Below are 23,001 nucleotides of genomic sequence, written 5' to 3'. Positions count from 1 at the left end.
CGTATCCCCAAGGAACCCCTTTGACAAGAAATGACCGTCAAGCACGAATGCTTGGGGGCTCGAAAGAAAATATATATTTCAAAAGAGAGTATGCAAAGTTAAAACAATATTTCCAGACTACGTTGTACGAAGTCCCGTGTTTAGATAACCTCAAAAGATAAAACCGGATTACGACCTCAAGACAAAGGTCGCCGTTGATACTTATACATAGTCCCCTAATCAAGGACCCAGGTAGTGGCAAAATTGAGCCGTAAAGACTAGCTCAAAACCATGGAAAGATGATGACCACAAGACAATGGTCCGTCTAAGCACGTTGTCAACCCACATTCAGGTTGCAACTAAATCCGAGCATCCCTCGAAATAATTCGTTCCTACAAGAATGAATAAAAAGAAATTCTCAAAAGAAATCACAAGAAAAAATGAAATAGGGACTTGCCCACCTCAATCGGGCAAGATCGCGACACGCAAATCCCAAATCGAAAAGACGAATTCAGGTTCGCTCACCTCCAGCGAGCGGGGCGTCCACCCTTAGCGGACAGGGCTCGCCCACCTTCAGCGGGCGGGGTCTGCGTCAATAGCCGCGCAGATCCTCAGTTTTCGAAAAATAAAGTCTTCAAATTCAAAATAGGCTCGCCATCTTCAGCCGGCGGGGTCTACGTCACAAACCGCGTAGGTCCTTATTTTCAAAAAAAAACAAACGAACTTCAAAACAGACTCGTCCACTTCTATCGGACGGGGTGTCCACCCTTAGCGGACAGGCTCGCCATCTTTAGCCGGCGGGGTCTACGTCATAAACCGCGTAGGTCCTTATTTTCAAAAAGCACAAACAAATTTCAAAATAGATTCGTCCACTTCTATCGGACGGGGTGTCCACCCTTAGCGGACAGGCTCGCCATCTTTAGCCGGCGGGGTCTACGTCACAAACCGCGTAGGTCCTTATTTTCAAATTTCAAAAACAGATTCGTCCACTTCTATCGGACGGGGTGTCCACCCTTAGCGGAGAGGCTCGCCATCTTTAGCCGGCGGGGTCTGCGCCACTAACCGCGCAGGTCCTTAGTCGCTGCAGCGATAACTTTTTCTGGTTTTCCCTTTTCCAAAAATTAAAAGGATTGGTTTTCCGTTTTTTCCAAAAAAGAGCGATGTGCTGGATTTTCCTTCGTTTTACGTCCCATAAAAACAAAGGGGGTTTTCTCGTTTAGCTAGCCCTGAAAATGAGAATCTTTAAAAACATTTTTACCTCGTGGTTGGGCTTGGCCAGGCCCAATTACACTTTATAGCTTTGATTTCGAAAACATCTGTAGCTACTCCCAATGACAAAGTGAGGGAGTTTCTACGCCTCTTTAGATACTTCCAATGATAAAGTGAGGGAGTATTCTATAGTATCCGTTGACAAATCCCAATGACACGTGAGGGATATGTCGACATTTCAAGTGATGACCCTTAAGTCAAATGTTATCACTCGGGGGCTCGTGAGACCCTCGCAAAACAGGTCATATACACCATGGCTTGTGTGACGCACTCCGTCTAATACTTTGACCATAGTCTCATCCCGAGACTCAGTCAAAGTGGGGGCTAACTGTAGACACCTACTTTTGTCCCCATTCCCGAAAGGGAAAAGTTCGATGATGAGAACATAAATCTCCACTTGACAACGCATCTCCTATAAAATAAACGAATCTCAATTCCCCTTTTCATTTCACCCGAAACATGCTATTTATAGAAACCTGCTAAAAATAGTAACTGTCAGAAAAGGTAGCTTCTAAAAGTGGCAAGTCATAAAAGATAGAAACCTGTCAGAATTAGGTGTTGCACTCCAACATAAATCCTAAATGAGATAGAAAACTGCGAGAATCCTATTCCTAACATGATTCGGAAATAAGAGTTACGTATTAATTAAAATCCTAACGAGCCTAGAGTTCGTAACGGGCCCAGACGCATTCCGTCATAAAGTTGATACGCACTAAAAGACTCGATTAAGTCTCAAACACTACGGATTTCAGGAATCCGAATCTGACTAAGAAAACAAGCCCAGACCCCATTTTCAACGCCTGGCTCTGGGCGCTGAAAATACCTGGGTACGTGTTTTTTCCTAATTCTTTGTGGATTAGAACTCTGCAATTCTATCTTTCCACGAACTCTTTTCTATAAATAGGGCCTTAAGTTTGACGTGAAAGGACACACACAACACACAATTCATATTCTGAGTATTGACTCCAACCCTTAGCCTAAGCCTCACGCTGCGAAATTGTTCACGCGTTCTGTCGCAATCGATCCATAAATCGAACAGAACGTATCCTGTCCCATAATTGAGATTCGTTAAATAAAAAGGAGAAATAGCAAAGTCAAAGTTGTTAGTTTTCTGAGAACCGTTACGCACCTCTCAAGGGTGCGTCGTAATGTGTCCCTTTTCGATGATTTAATTGCTTTCCTCGCCCTTTTTATGAACTGTTAAACTAACTAAATCTGATTGTTCTATCACGCCTAACAAATATAATATTTTTGGGAAATCGGATTATCATGCTAGGTCCCTTAATGCAATCTAAATCAGATAATCGCGATCGATCTAGTATTATATGTTGCATATTGCTAAAATCAACTCAGATTAGTTTAATAGTTAACGCATGTGCCTTCAATTATTTATGCTGAGCTAGTAAGGATATCCTGCCTCTGGAGTTATCGACGAGTGAAGTACTCCTCTCGGTAGTTACAGTCCCCCGAACCCTCAATCTCTACCTTGCGGGTGTATGTTGAGAGAATCCCCACACCAGGGATCACAAGGGAACCTACGGCCGTCGTGGTCAAACATAATTGCACTCCCTTTATGTCACGATAACCGGGTTTTGTCAGTTTTTCTCATTGTTGTTAAAAACTGAATGGCGACTCCTATGTTACTAGTCAATTGGGTGTATACTCACAGGAAATCCAATTACACTTGATTGAATAAAAGAATCGTCACACCCACGAGGGACGAGGTCACGCATTAGCCTCGTGCTTTTTCGACCCCCTCACACCAGGAAAGGACTTTCACCGCCCGAAGCTGGGCGCCGGAATAATTAACGCCCAGCCTTGGGCGCCGAAAATGCAGCCCAAGGCCCAGATTTCACAAAACGCGGAACAGGAAAAGACTTAAAACCGTGTTGCTAGACACGAGGCCCTATGTACAATTAAGATCAAGCCCAAAAGCACCTTTAAGTTCCCAAATAGCAAAAATGAATGGTAAAACTTGGTCGAAACTTAGACTTGTCTCAAGAAACATATATGTACACTTTTCAAAACAAAAAATATCAAGGTCATTCTTCGAAACACCAAAAAACGTTATTAAGTCGTTGGTTTCTCAAATAAAAAATATTTTTCTGTCAAAGGATTAAATCGGGCCAAGCTAAACCGAATGATATTAAACCTTGTCGCCCGAAGACTGAAGTCGCACCCCATGACTTCGCCAAAGTAGCACACCACTATGAAAGGTCGCTCGCATATACGAGCTCGACCCCAAACATGATTAAAAGACGTTATGAAGTATGCGAAAAATGACCACCAAAGCCCGAGTGCTTGGGGGCTCGCGAAAAGTATACTCCATTAGAGAGCGCGCAATCAAAATCACATTCCCGGGCAGCGCTATACGCCGTCCCATGTTTGGATGATCTCAAAAGAACAGGTTCGACCTCAGAAAAGGGTCGTCATTGACATTTGTACATGGTCCTCTGATCAAAGACCAAGTAGTGGTAAAAATCGAGCCATAAAGACCAGCTCGAAACCACGAAAGCAGACGGTCGCAAGACAAAGGTCCGTCTGAACACGTTGTCAGCCCACGTTCAGGTTACAACTAAATTCGAGCATCCCTCGAAAGAATTCGCTCTTGCAAGATTGAACAAAAGAAATTCTCAAAAAAAAAAAGAAATCACAATGAACAAAAAATAGAGACTTGCCCACCTCAATCAGGCAAGATCGCGCCGCGAACCACGCAAGTTCCAAATCAAGGAAAAAACAAATTCAGGGATGTCCACCCTTAGCGGACAGGGCTCGCCCACCTTCAGCGGGCGGGGTCTGCGTCACTAGCCGCGCAGGTCCTCAGTTTTCGAAAAATGAAATTTTCAAAATTCAAAATGAAACAGGCTCGCCATCTTTAGCCGGCGGGGTCTACGGCGCAAACCACGTAGGTCCTCATTTTTCAAAAAATAAACACAAAACAAATTTCAAAACAGATTCGTCCACTTCTATCGGACGGGGTGTCCACCCTTAGCGGACAGGTTCGCCAACTTTAGCCGGCGGGGTCTACGTCACAAGCCGCATAGGTCCTTATTTTCAAATTTCAAAAATAGATTCGTCCACTTCTATCGAACGGGGTGTCCACCCTTAGCGGACAGGTTCGCCATCTTTAGCCGGCGGGGTCTACGTCATAAGCCGCGTAGGTCCTTATTTTCAAATTTCAAAAATAGATTCGTCCACTTCTATCGTACGGGGTGTCCACCCTTAGCGGACAGGCTCGCCATCTTTAGCCGTCAGGGTCTGCGTCACAAGCCGCGCAGGTCCTTAGTCGCTACAGCGATAACTTTTTCTGGTTTTCCCTTTTCCAAAAATTAAAAGGATTGGTTTTCCGTTTTTTCCAAAAAAAAGAGCGATGTGCTGGATTTTCCTTCGTTTTACGTCCCATAAAAACAAGGGGGTTTTCTCGTTTAGCTAGCCTTGAAAATGAGAATCTTTTAAAACATTTTTTACCTTGTGATTGGGCTTGGCCAGGCCCAATCACACTTTATAGCTTTGATTTCGAAAACATCTGTAGCTACTCCCAATGACAAAGTGAGGGAGTTTCTGCGCACCTTTAGATCCTTCCAATGACAAAGTGAGGAAGTTTCTATACTATCCGTTGACAAATCCCAATGACACGTGAGGGATATGTCGACACTTCAAGTGATGACCCTTAAGTAAAATGTTATCACTCGGGGGCTCGTGAGACCCTCGCCAAAACAGGTTACCATGGCTTGTGCGACGCACTCCGTCTAATACTTTGACCATCGTCTTACTCAAAGACTCAGTCAAAATGGGGGCTAACTGTAGACACCTACTTTTGTTCCCATTCCCGAAAAGGAAGGTTCGATGATGAAAGCGTAAATCTCCACTTGACAACGCATCTCCTATAAAATAACGAATCTCAATTCCCCTTTTCATTTCACCCAAAAACCTGTTATTTATAGAAACCTGCTATTTATGGAAACCTGCTAAAAATAGTAACTTCTGTAATGGGTAGTTGTTAAAAGTGGCAAGTCATAAAAGATAGAAACCTGTCAGAACTAGGTGTTGCACTCCAACATAAATCCTGAATGAGATAGAAATTGCGAGAGAATCCTATTCCTAATATGATTCGAAAGTAAGAGCCACGTATTAATTAAAATCCTAACGAGCCTAGAGTTCGTAACGGGCCCGGACGCATCCCGTCACAAGGTTAATACGCACTAAAAGACTCAATTAAATCTCAAATACTCCGGATTCTAGGAATCCGCATCTGACTAAGAAAACAGCCCAGACCCTATTTTCAACGCCTGGTTCTGGGCGCCGAAATCTTCGGCGCCCAGGCCTGGGCGCTGAAAATACCTGGTACGTGTTTTTTCCTAATTTCTCGTGGATTAGAGTTCTACAATTCTATCTTTCCACGAACTCTTTTCTATAAATAGGGCCTTAAGTTCGACGTGAAAACAACACACAACAACACACAATTATATTTCTGAGTATTGACTCTGAACCCCTAAGCCTAAGCCTAAGCCTCACGCTGCAAAACCGATCACGCGTTCTGTCGCAATCGATCCATAAATCGAATAGAACGTATCCTGTCCCATAATTTGAGATTCGTTAAATAAAAGGAGAATAGCAAAGTCAAAGTGGTTAGTTTTCTGAGAACCGTGACACACCTCTCAAGGGTGCGTCGTAATGTGTCCCTTTTTCATGGTTTAATTGCTTTCCTCGCCCTTTTATGAACTGTTAAACTAACTAAATCTGATTGTTCGATCACGCTTAATAAATAAGATATTTTTGGGAAATTGGATTATCATGCTAGGTCCCTTAAAACAATCTAAATCAGATAATCGCGTTCGATCTAGTACTATATGTTGCATATTGTTAAAATCAACTCAGATTAGTTTAATAGTTAACGCATGTCCCTTCAATTATTTATGCTGAGCTAGTAAGGATATCCTGCCTCTGGAGTTATCGAAGAGCGAGTACTCCTCTCGGTAGTTACAGTCCCCCGAACCCTCAATCTCTACCCTGCGGGTGTACGTTGAGCGATCCCCACCACCAGGGATCACAAGGGAACCTACGGCCGTCGTGGTAAAACATAATTGCACTCCCTTTATGTCACGATAACCGGATTTTGTCAGTTTTTCTCATTGTCGTTAAAAACTGAATGGCGACTCCTATATTACTAGTCAATTGGGTGTAAACTCACAGGAAATCCAATTACACTTGATTTGACAAAAAGAAGCGTCACACCCACGAGGGACGAGGTCACGCATTAGTCTCGTGCTTTTTCGACCCCCTCACACCCACTTGTTTTTCTTATTAAAATATCTACTTAACCCCACTTGTTTTATTACTTTACTAGTCTTATATGCACGCGTTGCGTGCGGGAATATACATATAAAATTAATATTGTGTTATTACAATTAATCATCACAAAGAATCGGCAAGAAAAAAAATTATTCACAAAATTCATCTAAAAAATTTAGAGATCATCGATCTCAAAGTAAGAGTACATTTTAAGCTAAAAAATAAAAAAGTACACTATAAAGTTTTATGACTTATAAACAGACTAATGTAAAACATTATAGTAAATGAATGTAATTTTCCTTGTATATCTGAAAAAATAAAGGAATCCTAATGCATATTAATTAGTCGTTAATAAATGTGTAAAAGGACAAACGTAATGAACAAAATGAAATGGAGGGAGTAACTGTTACAAATCAATCATAGGATATAATTATGGGAGAAGTTTATGGAGCTAATTATCCTAGGCTATAATTGTTAGAATATATGAATACTAGTCTTATATGCACGCGATGCGTGCGAAATTATTAAAAAAAACTGAAATTGTTGTTACAACTAATCACAACAAATATCCTTACATGACGAAAAATCTAAATCTAATTGGAGGTAGGAAGTTTAAAGTAAACCATCGTTAGGACGGATATATGAATAAAAATTGTTTCAAGGCATTCTGTAAGTTTAAGATTTCTAACGAAAAAAAATTATAACAGTCACCGTAGGCCTGTAGTGTTGAACCTGATTTAACTATCCCCCGGCCAAAAATTGCATCAATTAGACATAAATTACCAAATTGGACTTACATAGCCACTGGAATAGTAATAGCAAAGAAACTGTACCGGCCAGTTTATAAAATTAGATTAGTTTGAGATTTTGTAATAAATGTGAATATCTTTAACTAAAGTGGAAAGCATTATCATAGTTGGTTCCGCAGAAGATTAACATAATTGGCCACTGAGGGCACTGATTGTTAGAAGCCTCATCTAGTTGGAAAAACTCACATAGCTAGACAAATACTTGAAACAGATAGCAGGTAGTTTCATAATCTACAGGACCAACAGTTATAGCTAAAAGCCTAAAAGTGAACTTCAAACGAAAAATTGTTTCAAGATCTCCTCCTGGAATGTTATCTGTGAGATAGCACATAGTACATCAAAAATTCAAAACCCAACCCACTTTATGCCAGTTTATTTTCTACAGCAGCACGTTTACAGCTCAATGCGAATATAAGCTACAATCCAATCACATTATGTAGCGTTACTGCATAAGCAAACAATTGATCTCGTTCAAATCAATCCAATCACATTATGACCAAAATCTACGATTAATACATGTTTACAGCGCAATGTAAACATCACCATAAGCTACATTCTGATCACATTATATAGCGTAAGCAATCTCTTGATGTCATCCCTCCCTAGGTTCTCTTATTTATAGCATGTTCCATATTGATTGAAGCACATTAGGCAGCAAGGAGGCAAAGAAAACACAGAATACAAAATCTATGAACCTGCATAGCATCATTGTTGGCATGATAGATTCTGCTGTCATAGTAACTTAAAGCCAAAAATCAAATATATTGGCACTGGAACGTAAATCCTACAATGTCATAAGCTAGCTACTGAAAAAACATGCATAAAAATTATGAGCTAACTCAACTCTCTATGACAGCAAGCATGGCTTGTCGAGTATCTACGAACTGGTGCCAGTCACGAATTCCAGCATAATCAATTTGAATAAGCCATCTTATGCAGTTTTGATAAGTATGCAAGACTTTTTAACCTGGGATGAGGAGAGCCTTTGATGGGTTTCTGGCTATAGTTCCTCCAGCAATACTCATCGGGTGGTATATCAACTATTTTGTTACTAATTGTTGGAACTCTTGTTTTTCTCTTTTCCCGCCGTTCAAGTTGGTCATCACCTCCAATGAACTTGTATTGCTCAGTTCCTTTCCTCCAGTCATGCTCACTGTCTGCAATGCAGAAGCAGAACATTCCATAGTCTGACTTATACCTAAATAATATCACCCTAAGTTAATGAATTTCATAGGAAGAATAATAACCTAGAATATTGTAAGTCGAGCCACATTTGGTAAAGTTGTTATTCTAGGCAACGTAGTAAACACAAAAACTAAACCTAATTTTCAACAATCACAGCATAAAGGTACGAACTTTCAATATATAACCGTCAAGAACATGATAAAAATTGAAAATTTAAGCATAATTCATGTCCAAGTACACTTTGTAAAAAAATCACTCATTTTCATCATCAAACGCACAAAAAGGGAAGAAAAGTTAACTATTTTCTACTTGGAGTAGTAAATAAAAGTTAATAAGCATGTCAAGAAACAACAGTTTAACTGCATGCCTTATGATCTTGAGATTCAGAGCCTTACTTTTTGTTTTTGTCCACACAACCGTCTAACCATGTGAACGACGTATTTGATCTCTCGGCTGCTGGGAGTAAGAAGAAGAAGGAACACTATTAGTTGAAATGAACGCTATTAGTTGAAAATATAATACACAATCTTCTGAAGGAACACTATTAGTTGAAAAGATTTAATGCATGGAGTTTGGGAAACCATTAGTGAATTTTACACAAAAGATGTTTCTTTGTGAGGTTTGTAAAATAATGTAGATAAAAAACAGAAGGCAAGAGAGACGGAATCAGCTGCTGTGTTGGAAAAGAAGCAGAGTCAGCTCCTCTCTTTGACCTTTAACAGTTTTGGATTTGCAGACTCTGCTTCTTTTCCAACACATCAGCTGATTCCATACTGGTGAGAGATAATGATTTACATCTGGATCACCTCATCTGATCCAAACTGGTTAGCAATTATTGTTAATCGGGGTATCATGAATCTAGCAGGCAACATTATTTCGACAATGCAATGTATTATTTAGTTCTGTAAGGCGGAGCTAGCAGGAAGACGAACTAAATAAGTAATCAACCTATTATAGTGCTAATGAACACACAAATCATTTACCGGTTAACCAAAATGTTTAATTTAGGTCCGTTTGACAGGTTTTGTGATTCAATTTGACATAGCAGGATCGTATAAAAATTGCACATACTACAATTATGATAGAGGAAAAACATATTTGAAAAGAAATACCTCAGAAAGTCCGGAAACACTGTCATATTTTTTGATCCCACCATTATCTACAATTTAATTAATCAAAGAAATCAATACAAACTCAGTATTTCTAATCAATACAAACTCAATACAATAATTATAAGAACAATACGAAGGAGAATACTTACAGACATCAATTTCGTCCTCCATATTATTGAATTTTTTCACATCTTCAGAATAGCTTCATTTTCCTCAAATTCTGAGGGGCTTTCTTCTGATTATTTCCACGCTTTCCCATTTTCTCAAAAACAAATTGCAGAAACTTCAGCAAACTAAAAATTAACTAAAATCCTGAAGAAAAAAATCATGAAACGAAATTAAATTACAACACCTAATTCAAAAGAAATTCAGAATATTGCTTGAAAATAATCACAAAACAAAATTAAATTACCAACACCTAATTAAAATCGTAAAATTATCAAAACAGAAAGAAAAAGAATCCCCAGAAGAAGAAATGTAATTTAAACAAAACAGAAAAGCAAATGAAAACTGTTACCCGATATTTGAAGAAGATCGATCAAACCCAGGAATTTCACCCAAATTTATAGAACCCTAATTGGAGCGGACTAAAATTCGATTGGAGCAAAAGTAGGATTCAATTCCAGATTTGCAATTCTGAGAAGATTCAATTAGTCAGAAAATTGAAATCAAATGAATCCATCATATGAATCCCTCTTTTGTTTGAATAAATCAACCAGAAATTTGAAATCAATTTGAAAAAGGGTAAATTGCGATTGGAATTGTAAAATACTCACCATTATTGTTTTGGGAACTTCTACTTTCCAGATTTGTGGTTCTGGAATTCGACGTGCCGGACGGACATGACGGCGGAGAGAGTCTGAGGGATATTAGTCTTCACCAAATAGTTTATCCTTGCAGCCGGAGAATCATGTTTTGTTGAATTTCTGAGTAGGGGAAAGCCATTGAAGAGAAGATTCGAAAAGGTTGAGAGAGAAAGGGCGATGGGGTTGAGGGAGGATGTCGTGTGTGCTCTGGGTAATTTTAGGGTTTGGAATGAAAGGGTGCGGTTTAATTAGGGGGGTATTACTGTCTTTTTCTATGGGGACACGAAAAGTTATTTTACTATTTTAACCTCAGCTGTTCCTTTATATAATAGAGATATTCTGTAAATATATCTTGTAATATTAACATTTAGGCAATGATTTAGCAAATCATGCATTAATAACAAGAGTAATAATATCTCACGTGATTGTAGCAAGGGATATTATTCTCTCACGTTATTGATTATGTAAATATATAAGTGTATTATTGGATTAAGATAATTCAAGGGATTAATCTCTTTCAATAATATTATTTGATTTACCTTTTATATAGACTTGCTTTTAAGTTTTAACTGTTAGTCGTGTCATATTATAGACGAAATCGAGTCCCTTATTTCTTTCCGTAATTATAGGTTGAAGATGACACGACTAAAATTTATATTCTTAATCAATAATTAACTTAATACATGAGAAAGATTTGTGAAAGTGTAGAGGGTAGTTTTTTCCAAGAGGGACACCAAAAGTGAATTTACGAAAATAACCTTATCTCTTAACTTATAGAATTAGATATTAATGCATAATAACCATAAAAATGAAATTGCAAATTTATTTAGTCTAAAGAAACCGAAAAATGTAGTGACTTGTTCGAGGCCATAATCGACACAAACAGAATTCAAAAGGCACGAAGAATCATCCAATATTTTTATTGCCAACCTTCAATGCAAGATTGCATTACTCTAAAATTAGTGACCTTGCTCTGCAAATTGGCTAAGTCTTTAGAAAAAATTGGAAAAGGAGCTATTGGATCAGATAATTGTAGTATGTAATTATTGTCGACATATTTTACATTCTGACTCTAATTTCATCACTTCAACCGCTCCATTTTCATAATCATATCATCAAAAATCAGTACCAAAATATGAAAATTAAGAAATCAATGTAATTTCATAAAAAAAAGGTTTTAAAAAATAGAAAAATTTTGAGAGAGAAAAGCTCGGAAGGATCCATTGGTAATTATTGATCAAAGAAACAATGAAGTTTCTCAGAAAATAGGTAGTTTTGAAGAGTTAAGCTAACAAATGGGGTCTAACCTTTCACTTTTTTCACCGTTTGGGACCTATACCTTTTATTTTCACCGTTTGGGACCTACTATTCTTTTTCCGGCCAAATTTAACCAACGCACAAAAAAGATTAGCTCCTTTGGTTAAAAGTTTGAGTTAGGATTTTTTTATTTCCCTTTTTTATTAATCCTTCAACCCACATTCATTGGAACCATCATCATTGCCGTTAGAACTGTCACCCTCACCTTCATCCTCACTGCCACCATCACCAAAACCAATCACGCACTAGTAAACCACCCTCACCTTCATCCTCACCGCCACCGCTGTCACCAAAACCAGCCACACACCACCCTCACCAAAACCATTCAGTTAAAAAAAATGCCTCAAACAAATTCTTACTTGTTAAAATAACCCTTCAAGCTCATCTCCTTACCCAAATCCATTAACGCACAACCCAATCTTCATTTCGAAATCCAACCAACGCAATATCCGCCTCCCAATCCATTCAAGAATTGATAATCAAAACACCATTTAACACTACCAACACCAACACCCATTGAGTAAAACCACCATTCAACACCCACTTTTTTTCCTCTCCTCTCCAAGATTACCCGACAATTTTTGTCCAGCAATCTCAATTCTACCCAGCTAAGGAATTAATCAAACACCTCGTCACTTCTAAAATCCTTATTTCTGTTCTCTCAAAGCTCTGTGCCGCATTTTTCTCTACAGTTCGCTGCTAACATGGAATTTCTCCAGCTTGGTTTTAATTAAGATGCCTAAATGAACAGAATGTTCATCATCGTAAAAAAAAATTAAAATGATAGGATTTTAATTCTTGAATTGGGGTGTTTGATTGCGATTGAGGAGAGCAATTGAAAAAGAGGAAGATGACTGATAAAGAATGTCCAATGATTTTGACCCATTAATGAATACATGAGCAGCAAGGATTGAATCGCTAAATAACAGTGGGATTGCCATTTTTGTTTTTTTTCTTATGAAGTTATTGCATTAAAAAAAACATTTTAGATAGATTAACCACAGGTGAGTTAAGGTTGAGTTAAATGGCTGGAAAATGAGAATGAGGTCCCAAAAGGTGAAAAAAAAAGGTGTAGGTCCTGAATGGTGAAAAATGTGAAATGTTAGACCCCAAACATTACCTTAACTCTAGTTTTGAATCATCATTGCAATTTCTCTAATTTCTTTCAAATTAAAATAACAGAAAATTCAATAAAATGAAAGAGAAAGACGAAACAAGAAGATAACTATGAAATTGACTGTTGTGAAATGGGGTTTATATAGGATTACGGTGAATGTGATTAGGGTTTGAGAGTAAAAAGGTAGAGAACATATTAGTCTTTTTGATTGGGGACACCAAAAGTGGGATTACGTTATTGCCCCTCCCCTCTTCCCTTATGTAATAGAGATTTCATTAAATTCTTCTTCTTAATACCCGTGCCCGGCCAAGTGTATCTCTTAAATAAATACGGAGGGAGTATATTTCAATTTTCCACACACTATATTCCACTTTTCTTAAAATCCGTATTTTTAGTCAAACAAGATTATAATTTTAGGACGGAGGGAGTACCAAGTTTTCTTAAAGCCTCACTCTTTTTCCTTACTCAAATGATTCCCAATTTTTTTATTTTTTAGAATTTAGAAAAGCATGTTGTCTTGGTGTAAGTTGCAAAACACCACAAAAAGTACAAATTTTAAGGATTATTTGTAACGTTTTCTCCATTGAGTTTTACATGCTTTATATTAATCCCTCGTGATTAATACTTTTAGAGTATTAGGTTATTCCCAAATTAGTCTAGGCAGAGATAGTCGCAAATGGTAAATGATGTGGACCGGAATCAATCCATGTAGACACCTACTCTTGTCCCCATTCCCGCAAGGAAAAGGTTCGATGATGAAAGCATAAAAACTCCACTTGACAACGCATCTCTTATAAAATAAACGAATCTCAATTCCCCTTTTCATTTCACCCGAAACCAGCTATTTATGGAAACCTGCTAAAAATAGTAACTGCCGTAAAAAGTAGCTTCTAAAAGTGGCAAAATCATAAAAGATAGAAACCTGTCAGAATTAGGTGTTGCATTCCAACATAAATCCTAAATGAGATAGAAAACTGCGAGAATCCTATTCCTAATATGATTCGGAAATAAGAGTTACGTATTAATTGAAATCCTAACGAGCCTAGAGTTCGTAACGGGCCCAGACGCATTCCGTCATGAAATTGATACGCGCTAAAAGACTCGAATTAATCTCAAACTCTACGAATTTTAGGAATCCGAATCTGACTAAACAAAGCTGCCCAGACCCTATTTTCAACGCCTGGCTCTGGGCGCCGAAATCTTCGGCGCCCAGGCCTGGGCGCTGAAAGTACCTGGGTACGTCTCTTTTCCTAATTCTTTGCGGATTAGAACTCTGCAATTCTATCTTTCCACGAACTCTTCCCTATAAATAGGCCCCTAGTTTCGACGTGAAACGACACACAACAACACATAATATATTCTGAGTATTGACTCTAAACCCCTTAGCCTAAGCCTCTCGCTGCGAAACTGTTCACGCGTTCTGTCGCAATCGATCCATAAATCGAACAGAACGTATCCTGTCCCATAATTGAGATTCGTTAAATAAAAAGGAGAAATAGCAAAGTCAAAGTGGTTAGTTTTCTGAGAACCGTGACGCACCTCTCAAGGGTGCGTCGTAATGTGTCCCTTTTCGATGATTTAACTGCTTTCCTCGCCCTTTTTATGAACTGTCAAACTAACCTAATATGATTGTTCTATCACGCCTAACAAAAATAATATTTTTGGGAAATCGGATTATCATGCTAGGTCCCTTAATGCTATTTAAATCAGATAATCACGATCGAATTAGTATTATATGTTGCATATTGTTAAAATCAATTCAGATTAGTTTAATAGTTAACGCATGTCCCTTCAATTATTTATGCTGAGCTAGTAAGGATATCCTGCCTCTGGAGTTATCGACGAGCGAATTACTCCTCTCGGTAGTTACAGTCCCCCGAACCCTCAATCTCTACCTTGCGGGTGTATATTGAGAGATCCCCACAGCAGGGATCACAAGGGAACCTACGGCCGTCGTGGTCAAACATAATTGCACTTCCTTTATGTCACGATAACCGGGTTTTGTCAGTTTTTCTCATTGTTGTTAAAAACTGAATGGCGACTCCTATATTACTAGTCAATTGGGTGTATACTCACAGGAAATCCAATTACACTTGATTGAATAAAAATAATCGTCACACCCACGAGGGACAAGGTCACGCATTAGCCTCGCGCTTTTTCGACCCCCTCACAATCCATGGACCACCACAAGACCCCCTTTACGGACCTTAACTCTAATCTTGTCATTAAATGGTTACACTTTGCCTTTTGAGATGAAATTTTGAAATCTTTGAGCAAATATTGCAAAATTTTATGCACATGCAATTAGTGTAAGATCCCAATGCCAATGATGTCTTTGCCCAACGGTTATACTGGGGTTTATGTATGATAGTCGATACTAGATAGGCCAAAGGTTCAAATCTCCCCTCCTCCATTTGTAAATTGTATCGCTCTTATAGCTCGTTCGCATTAAATAGTGTAAAAAAAGCTCTTTTGAGTTGTGGTTCATTCCCCTATCCCCACATTTTTTTAATATTTAATTAGTCACCTAAATTTTTCAAAATTGGTGATAAATTATGCAGTACAATCATTCTATACAAGTTTGATTTGATAGTTTTTCCCTAAACAAAATGATTGATTTGATAATCTCAAGTACTAATAATGCAGCCCCTGTAAAAATTAAAAAAATTAAAGAAGAGTACTAATACAGCAGGAGTTACGAAACATACTCAATTCTCATAATTCATCACCAAATACAAATTAACCAACCATTAAAACTCAAAATCATTCTGTCAGAATTCTCCTTCTAGGATGAATTCTGTCTTAGAAAAGATTAAGAGAAAGAGAGAATGTTTTTATTATTGAATGTTGAAAAAGAATTACAATGATCAATCTGTATATATACAGCTTTGTTAGCTACAACTAGTGATGTGTTTAAACCAATGGGAATGCTTGGTTTGTACATCTCAGATTACATACAAGATATCATTACATGAATCATAAATATGCAGCTCTAACAACCTCCTGATTTCAAGGGGAATCAGTTAGGAAATCTTCTAGAAGCTTGCTTGGACTTTAGAGCATTGATGTGGTTGTTGCTGTTGTTGCTGTGCTGATGTATGGCTGCATTGCTTACAATGAACGATTGATCAGCATGCTGGCAATGCTGTAAACCAACACCCCCCCTCAAACTAGACATAGGGAAGGTATGAACCATGCCTAGTTTGCTAGATAGATTTCTGTGTTGAGCACCAGGAAGGACTTTAGTGAAGAGATCAGCAAGCTGATTTTGAGTGGGAAGATAACTTAATTGGAGTAAACCATCCAATACCTTATCCCTAGTGAAATGACAATCCACTTCAATGTGTTTTGTCCTTTCATGAAAGATTGGATTGGTAGCTATGTGTATGGCAGACTGATTGTCACAATGCAGAACAACTGGCTTGAGATCAGTGACACCTAGTTCTTCAAGTAATCGAATGATCCAAGTCACTTCACCAGCAGCATGAGACATTGCTCTATACTCAGCTTCAGAGGAACTCTTAGAAATAGTAGATTGCTTCTTGGATTTCCAACTGATAGGTGAGTTGCCAAGAAGAAGAACATACCCTGTGACAGATCTTCTTGTAGTAGGGCAAGCAGCCCAGTCTGAATCAGAAAATGCTTGAAGAGTAAGTTTGTCAGTTGCTTTCAACAAAATCCCTTGACCAGCAGTGCTATTAATATATCTAAGAGTGTGAGAGAGAGCATCAATATGCTGGTACTTGGGAGAATGCATGAATTGGCTGAGAGTTTGAACTGCAAAAGATATATCAGGTCTAGTATGAGTTAAAAAATTCAGTTTCCCTACATAACACCTGTAGAGTTCAGCATTGGGATAATCTTCACCTTCATTAGAGAGCTTAAGATTGAGTGGAAAGGGGGTGACAGCAGGCTTAGATATATCCAACTCACAATCTTGAAGTAACTCTTTGGTATACTTCTTCTGTGTGAGAATGTATCCTTCAGTTGTATGACTAACTTCAATCCCAAGGAAGAAATTAAGAACACCAAGATCTTTGATGCTAAAAGTATGGTGAAGATGGTTCTTTAGATCAGTAATGACAGATTCATTAGACCTAGTGATGATGATATCATCAACATAAACTGCAACCACAGTGATATCTGATGAAGTGTTCTTAATGAACAATGAATAGTCATTCTTGGATTGGTGAAAACCTTGAGACTTGAGTTCTTGGTGGAGTCTAGCAAACCACTGTCTTGATGCCTGCTTAAGACCATATAGAGATTTATTAAGTTTGCAAACAAAACCAGGAGGAGCTGTCACACCTTCAGGCACTTTCATGTAAACCTCTTCATCAAGTGTGCCATGGAGAAAAGCATTGTTTATGTCCAGCTGAAACAATTTCCAGTTTCTGCTAGCAGCAAGACTAATCAAGCATCTGACAGTAGACATTTTTACCACAGGAGAGAAAGTTTCATGGTAATCTATGCCATATTTTTGGGTAAAACCCTTAGCAACCAACCTAGCTTTATATCTTTCAACTGATCCATCTACATTTTTCTTTATTCTGTAGACCCACTTAGAACCAATTGCCTTCTTTCCTTTAGGAAGCAAAACAAAATCCCATGTTTTATTGTTTTGGAGAGCTGTGATTTCCTTGTCCATAGCTTCAATCCACTGAGAATTCTTTGCTGCTTCAGAATAAGTAGTTGGTTCAATTAACTCCATATGAGCAGCAACTAACACTTTGTGATGCATAGGTAAACTGTCATAAGCAACTAAATTGCACCAGTGTCTGGTAGGCTTTTGACAAACAAAATCTTTCAAGTGAGATGGAGGTTTGGAGGGTCTAGTGGATTTTCTTGGTGCTGGTGGACTATGTGTTGGTGAGATATGGTTTGTTGGTGAGGCAGAATTATATGTGTCTGGTGTAGAAAATGAGGGTGTACTAGAAGATTGTTGATTGGTTTCTGAAAGAGTTTGTGAATGAGAATCAGTACAAGTATGTGAATGGGGTTGAGAGATATCTGTTGAACACAATTCTGAAGTATAAGGAGTAACAACAGGTAAGAAAAACTGATTAGAATAGGCTAGATCAGGTGTAGTTGAAAAATGAAAAGGGAAGTGATGTTCATGAAAAATAATGTCTCTAGTCACAACAAATTTCTTTGTGACAAGGTTAAGGACCTTATAAGCCTTTTGATGTGGAGGATAACCAAGCAACACACATGGAACTGCTCTAGGATCAAACTTTGACCTATGAATGGTAGGAGTGCTGATGAAACATAGACATCCAAACACCCTCAAATGAGACAGATCAGGTGGTTTATGAAACAATCTTTCATAAGGAGTGATGAAATTAATACTTTTCAATGGCATCCTATTGATCAAATAGGTGGCAGTGAGAACACAATCACTCCAGTATTTATCAGGGAGTTTGGATTGAAAAGAAAGAGCCCTTGCAGTCTCCAAAAGGTGTTTGTGTTTTCTTTCAACAACACCATTTTGATGTGGTGTATAACTACAGCTCTTTTGATGAACAATGCCTCTTTTTAAAAACAGAAGTCTCATATCTCCTTCAGTTAAATCAAGAGCATTATCAGATCTGATTTGCTTAACTGTATAACCAAACTGATTCTCAACATACAAAAGAAAATCATGCATTATTTTGACAGAATCAGTCTTATTTTTCATTAAATGAGTCCAGGTCATCCTGGTGTAATCATCCACAATGGTGAGGAATTGATTACATTTAGCAGTATCATACACAGAGTAGGGACCCCAAACATCTATATGTAACAACTCAAAAGGTTGAACTGTTTTAATGCTGCTTACAGAAAAGGGAAATCTAGACTGTTTAGCTAAGGGGCATATCTGACAAAAACACTCTGCTAAACATCCTTTAACATCAACTCCTCTGATGTTCTTTATTTTTCCAAATGACATATGTCCAAGTCTAAGGTGCCATAATTTTGCTTCTTCCACTTCTGACACAATTGAGAGAGCTTGATTATTGATCACTGAATTGTTGTCAGATTTTAGCAAATCTTTATTGAAACTGTATAGGCCTTTGTCCAATCTACCAAGCAGAGTATGCTTGTTCTTGGAAAGGTCCTGTGCAAAACATTCATCAGTTGTAAATGATATTGAACATTGATCATCACAGCACAGCTTGGAAACAAAAATTAAATTGAACTGGAACCCTGGAACATGCAGTACACCTTTCAGAATGATAGTGCCTAGATCAACTTCTCCTTTATGTGTAACTGTGAGTTCTGTGCCATCAGGAATGGTGATAGTGTGCAATTTATCATTTACTGATTCAATACTACTGAACATAGCCAAATCTGAGCACATGTGATCACTTGCCCCACTGTCTAATATCCACTTAGTTTTGAAATTAGACAAAAGACAGAAAGTACCTCTCAAATGAGTGCTAGTTGCTAAGCCAAGAGAACTAGAGCCATTATGTTCAGCTTGATTAGAAACCTTCTGATTATTGAGAAAATTCATCAGTTGATCATATTGTTCTTGAGTAAAAGTTGCATGGACAGTGCCTTGTTCTGCATTTCCTGTTGCATCCTGTTCAGCAAATTCTTCTAAGTGTGCAGCAGCTGCCACTCTTTTTCCTTTTCCCTTAAAATCTTTAGGATAGCCATGTAATTTCCAACACTTGTCAACTGTGTGGTTTTTCATTTTGCAGTGTTCACAGTATAAGTTATTCCTTGTGTAAGTGAAGTTTCTTGAAGTATTTCCTCCACTCAGATTCTGTGAACCAAAAGATGAAGTATATTGTGGCTTGTATGCTTTATTTTCAGTGAATTTTCTGGCAGCAAAAATTGTAGATTCCAAACCATGATTTCTACTGCTGTTGACTTCTTTCTGTTGCTCTTCTTGAAGAAGAAGTCCATAAGCTCTTGATATTGTTGGCAAAGGTGTCATCATCAGAATGGTGCTTTTGGAATGATCATACTTTTCATTCAATTTCATCAAGAATTGAATAAGTCTTTGATCCTGTTGAGACTTCAGAAGTTTCTGAGTTAGAGTGCAGTTACAACCTGTGCAAACAAAAGATGGTAAAGGATCTAGGCCATCAAGTTGGTCCCATAACAACTTAATCTTAGTGAAAAAACTTGAAATCTGTTCATCATCTTCCTGATTCAAGTCATACAGCTTCTGTTGTACTGAGAAAAGTTGTGGTCCTGATGATTGACAAAATCTTTCCCCTAAATCCAACCATATCTCTCTAGCTGTTTTAAGATACAACACACTTCTAGCAATAGAAGGTTCTAATGAAGCTAAAATCCAGGAAATCACCAAATCATTGCACCTGTTCCATATTCTGAAATTTGCAGAGTTTGAAGCTGGTTGGTTGAGGCTTCCATCAACAAAACATAATTTGTTTCTTGCTGAGAGTGCTATCATCATAGACCTTTTCCAGTCATTGAAGCATTTTCCATCGAAGATGATGCTGACTAACTTGGATGCATTAAGATCATTGTTGCTTAGGTAGTAAGCTGAATTAGGATTGATTGAAGGCTCTTCTTGATCAGGCATAGTGAAATTTGAGATTCTTGAGTAAATTTTCAAGAATTTGAATCAAACTAAAACAAAAAACCTCGAACAATTCAAGAAATTGATCAAGCAAATCAGCTGATTGAAACAATCTGAATCAAGCTGGCTGACTAATCAGAGAATAGAAAGAGATTTTGCGGAAAAATTTGAGCAGGATCTATTGATCTTGCTCTGATACCATGTCAGAATTCTCCTTCTAGGATGAATTCTGTCTTAGAAAAGATTAAGAGAAAGAGAGAATGTTTTTATTATTGAATGTTGAAAAAGAATTACAATGATCAATCTGTATATATACAGCTTTGTTAGCTACAACTAGTGATGTGTTTAAACCAATGGGAATGCTTGGTTTGTACATCTCAGATTACATACAAGATATCATTACATGAATCATAAATATGCAGCTCTAACAACCTCCTGATTTCAAGGGGAATCAGTTAGGAAATCTTCTAGAAGCTTGCTTGGACTTTAGAGCATTGATGTGGTTGTTGCTGTTGTTGCTGTGCTGATTTATGGCTGCATTGCTTACAATGAACGATTGATCAGCATGCTGGCAATGCTGTAAACCAGCACATTCAACTTAAACAAAAATGGAGGAAATCAACACAATACTACAACAAACATAAATCCACAATTTTGCAAAAGTTGACTTCGCATGCGGGAATTTAACAGGGAAAAAAAAAGAGAACAAGAAAACTAACCAAGATGGAAATAAAAGCCAGGGAATTAATTCTTTGAAATGGAGAAGAAAACGAAAACAGGTCCACCTTCAATCCTTTTCTAGAATGGTCAGCTCTGACTTTAGAAATTAGAAAGGAACCATTGAATATAAAAGGGATTATTCTTGTGTGGACTTGTCCACAATAATATTAGTATGGACTCAAAATCAATAATTTTCTCTAACATCTTTTTATATGAATATGGACCTTTTATTATTTATAAAGTGACTATAATAAATTAAACACCAGAGTTTTAGACATAGTAACAATTTTCTGAACCATAGTAACCCATGTTTTTAAAAGTAAATTTTGACTTAAAATCACATTATCTAAGTCCAACACTCCAACATGTATCAACGACACAAATTTGATATTTTTTCCATAATAATCTTTAAAAAATTGCCAAAAAAAATTAAAAACAAGTTATTGACCTTCTTTTAGGAATGATCCACAATAAATTTAGTGTGGACCAAATCCATTTAAGAATTGGCGATATATAAGAGTTTTCTAGTCTACTTGTTTACGGTTAAAAAAAAAATTAAAAAAAAAAGTGTTGTTAACGCCCAGGAATTCCACAAAAGCGTCCTATTTTTTCATACCCTTTTGTAGTCTATCCTTACCACTTTTTGGGGGGTGGTTTTCTACATTTCTATATTGTACTCCCTCCATATTTAATTAAAAGATATAGTTTAACTTGACGGACATGCGGTTTTAGAAGGATGAGTTAAGTTTATTAAAACTAGTCTTATATGCACGCGGCGTGCGAAGGTAAATAGAAAAAAATTGCGACACTACATGCATCTTATAACATCAAACAATATGCAAGGGGGAAAATATTTCGCAAATTAAAGTTCTTTTAGAAAAAAAGTAGACATTATCTATGTAGCAGATGTCGAAATAGTTTAACAATGTAATACCAAATAAATAAATTAAAACTAAAAAATATTGTTTCACTTGTTTTTATTATATTGCCCGCAACATGTTCGCTAACCGCTTGCACTTCTGAGTCGACTCGATTTGCAACAAAATAACCAAAAATTAATATAATAATGTTATAGATAAAAAAAATACGTAGGAAAAATCATTTTATCTAAATTGAGAATTTTTTCATGACTCATTTGCGTCAGTTAAGCTGCAAAAATGTAAACGCTTGTCTTTTATTTGAAATACAATTTGAACTAATTAAAATAAAATATTATTTTTAGCAAATGGTAAGCCTTCTATCGCAAATTGGAATATACACCCGGATGCACAGTGAGCATTGGGCACCTCGTTCAAAAGAACGCAGTTTTAAGCATTTTTCACATTTTAATTAATTAAAAAAAATTACTTAGATATGTAATGCGCAAATTAGAAGGTGCACCCGATTTTATGTAGCTCTACATGCAACTGGGTTAAAAACACCTTTTTACGGTTTAAAAACACATTTTTACAATTTAAAAGCATATTTTTACGGTTTAAAAGCATATATATTTTTTGTTCTTTTAAAGAGGAATTACTTTTTATGTAAAAATATTATTTTAACGGTAAATATGTGCTTTTAATTAATAAAAATGTATTTTTTTTAAAGGAATAAAAATACAAAACGACTCGGTTATATATAGCTCTACATGCAACCGGGTGTACCTTCTACCGATTGTACATTCGTGTACTTACCATGAAAGTTGGAAGATAATCCTTTTTAATATCTTGAGATACGATTATTAGTTAGTATAAGATTAGCATAAAAGTTATTAGTTAGTATAAATTTTCTAATTGATTTTTACAAATCTGAACGGCTTAGCTTTCCTAAGTGGACTATTATTGTAACTAGTTATCTTGTTGTTGAAAGAAAACATATT

The 23,001-nt window shown here is 37.2% G+C and overlaps 1 long non-coding RNA gene and 2 other non-coding genes across 3 annotated transcripts; all 3 read right to left on the bottom strand.

The window, feature by feature from the left end:
• Window positions 1-8,242: 8,242 nt before the first annotated feature.
• On the bottom strand, window positions 8,243-10,623 carry LOC130459871 (uncharacterized). Its single transcript, XR_008919577.1, has 6 exons — window positions 10,423-10,623; window positions 10,164-10,282; window positions 9,796-9,958; window positions 9,647-9,693; window positions 8,930-8,990; window positions 8,243-8,506 (listed from the first exon to the last, which is right to left on the bottom strand). It is a non-coding gene; the product is annotated as an uncharacterized lncRNA (long non-coding RNA).
• Window positions 10,624-11,298: 675 nt separating this feature from the next.
• Window positions 11,299-11,426, bottom strand: LOC130460496 (small nucleolar RNA snoR86). The gene has a single exon (XR_008920353.1). It is a non-coding gene; the product is annotated as a small nucleolar RNA snoR86 (small nucleolar RNA).
• Window positions 11,427-11,654: 228 nt separating this feature from the next.
• On the bottom strand, window positions 11,655-11,747 carry LOC130460488 (small nucleolar RNA R41). Its single transcript, XR_008920345.1, has one exon. It is a non-coding gene; the product is annotated as a small nucleolar RNA R41 (small nucleolar RNA).
• Window positions 11,748-23,001: the final 11,254 nt, after the last annotated feature.

This window comes from Spinacia oleracea, chromosome 4, assembly GCF_020520425.1.
Source record: "Spinacia oleracea cultivar Varoflay chromosome 4, BTI_SOV_V1, whole genome shotgun sequence".
Lineage (NCBI taxonomy): Eukaryota > Viridiplantae > Streptophyta > Magnoliopsida > Caryophyllales > Amaranthaceae > Spinacia > Spinacia oleracea.
Note: the sequence above shows the minus strand (reverse complement) of the source record. Positions and strands in the feature narration are given on the sequence as shown.